Genomic DNA, 2312 nt, shown 5'->3' with positions numbered 1-2312 from the left:
GAGTCAGCTCTGCAGGATCCTGACAAAACCTTGTTCCCTTAGAGCAATAATGACCAAACAGTTTAGATACTTATGATCTCTTGTCTATCAACGTATCTTCAGATTCAGTGCAATATATATTGCACATATGAAGCTTCTCCAGTTTTCTTCTGTTAGTGTTGGAACAGATAATTTTCAGCTAACGGACATTCATGTGTGATCCCACACAAGTGCAGAAACTGCCAAAAACATTTATCTAAAAATGATGAAGACCAAACTGCGCCTTCTTGGTAACTTGAAGCAAATGTGGATGCCCCTTCCTTTTCATAGAATCATAGAATTGTTTAGGTTGGAAAAGACCTTTAAGATCGAGTCCAACCATAAACTGAACGCTGCCAAGTCCAACACTAAACCATATCCCTAAGTGCCACATCTACCCATCTTTTAAATACCTCCAGGGATGGAGACTCAACTGCTTCTCTGGGCAGCCTCTTCCAATGCTTGACAACCCTTTTGGGGAAGAAATTTTTCCTACTCTCCAATCTAAACCTCCCCTGTCACAACTGGAGGCCATTTCCTCTCGTCCTATTGCTTGTTACTTGGGAGAAGAGACTGAACCCCACCTCACTACACCCTCCTGTCAGGCAGCTGTAGAGGGCGACAAGGTCTCCCCTCGGTCTCCTCTTCTCCAGGCTGAACAACCCCGGTTTCCTCAGCCGCTCCTCATCAGCCTTGTGCTCCAGACCCTTCAACAGCTTTTTTGTCCTTCTCTGGACACGCACCAGCCCCTCCATGTCCTTCTTGCAGTGAGGGGCCCAAAACTGAACACAATATTCGAGGTGCAGCCTCACCCGTGCCAAGTACAGAGGGACTACCACTTCCCTAGTCCTGCTGGGCCACACTACTTCTGATATAAGCCAGGATGCCATTGGCTTTCTTGGCCACCTGTGTATGCTGCTGGCTCATATTCAGCTGTCTGTTGACCAACACCCCCAGGTCCTTTTCCACCAGGCAACTCTCCAGCCACTCTTCCCCAGTCCTATAGCCTTACATGGGGTTGTTGTGAGCCAAGTGCAGGACCCGGCACTTGGCCTTATTGAACCTCATACAATTGGCCTTGGCCCATCAACCCAGCCTGTCCAGATCCCTTTGTAAAGCCTCTACCCTCAGGCAGATTAACACTCCCACCCAACTTGGTGTCGTCTCCAAGCTTATTGAGGTGTGCTTGATCCACTTGTCCAGGCCATTAGTAGATCATTTTCTTAAGATAATAATAGTAATGGAATTCCTTTTTGGAAGAGAAGAAACCTCTGTGTATCTGCACCTGTTTTTGTTTTGGTGCCGCAATTGTATTGCTCTAGTTTATGCGGGAGTCAAATCAACTCATTGCTGAGAATGAATACCTCTGGGGAAGGTAGAAAAGAAATATTTGTTTCTTATGCGTGGAAGAGAAAATTCAACTTTTGGGCCAAGTGTCTGCACTACCAGATATGATCTCTGAGGTAATGTCAACAGTATAACCATAAAAAATCATATTTGACTCAAGAAGAAGGAGGTTTCATAGATCAAGTATGCAATCCTAGAGAGTGACAGAGAGCCTTGGGATATGGGAGGGATCAGTGAAATAGGATGCATGTCATCTTTTTGTGGAAATATAAGATTTGTTGCAGTAAGCAAAGCAATTCTTTTATCTAGTCCAGTACTGTCTTTCCAACAGCTGCTAAGACTTGGTTGTTTAGAGAAAGCTAGGCTGATACTTTCCAATAAAATACTAGGTAACTAATCTTGATATATTGTCTCTTCCTGGTGGAGACTTAAAAGTGTAAGGTTTTTTTCTTGCTGTTCTGGTACAGTTGCATCTATTTTTTACCCTGAACTGTTACAGTTCCAGATATTTTGTTGTACTTATAAATACACAATCTCTATTTCAATAATTTCATTCTTTTTCTTAACAAAATTTTTCTGGAAATTTACAGTCAAAGTAGTCTGAAATATGCTTTATTTTATTGCTTTTGGATTTGACAATTTCAGATTTTCTTGAGGGTCTCCTGCAACTTGTATTAGGGGATGAACAGGAGAAATTCACCTGTTGGGTTTTGTGTGTTTGTGTGTATAAATATGTCTGTGTGTATTTTGTATTCTTTTATCATGTTCTCTTGCATTGACGCTTTCTAGCATAAAAAATGAACAAAGGACCGTAAGTTCCCTCCCTCCCATGCCCCAGTGTTTTCAAAGTTGTTGTGCAAAAGTTTTTATGTTTGCATCACTTTTTTGTCCCTGTCTGGGACCGGAAGGGAAACGAAATGGGAAGGGGTAATCTCAGCCCTCCTGCT

The 2312-nt window shown here is 42.7% G+C and overlaps 1 protein-coding gene across 1 annotated transcript in view; it reads left to right on the top strand.

Moving 5' to 3' along the window:
• POLN (DNA polymerase nu) overlaps positions 1-2312 on the top strand; it is a 103903-nt gene that overhangs the window by 22354 nt on the left and 79237 nt on the right. The window lies entirely within an intron of this gene.

This window comes from Egretta garzetta, unplaced genomic scaffold (assembly GCF_000687185.1).
Source record: "Egretta garzetta isolate BGI_Z169 unplaced genomic scaffold, ASM68718v1 scaffold107, whole genome shotgun sequence".
NCBI classification, from domain to species: Eukaryota; Metazoa; Chordata; class Aves; order Pelecaniformes; family Ardeidae; genus Egretta; species Egretta garzetta.
Note: the sequence above shows the minus strand (reverse complement) of the source record. Positions and strands in the feature narration are given on the sequence as shown.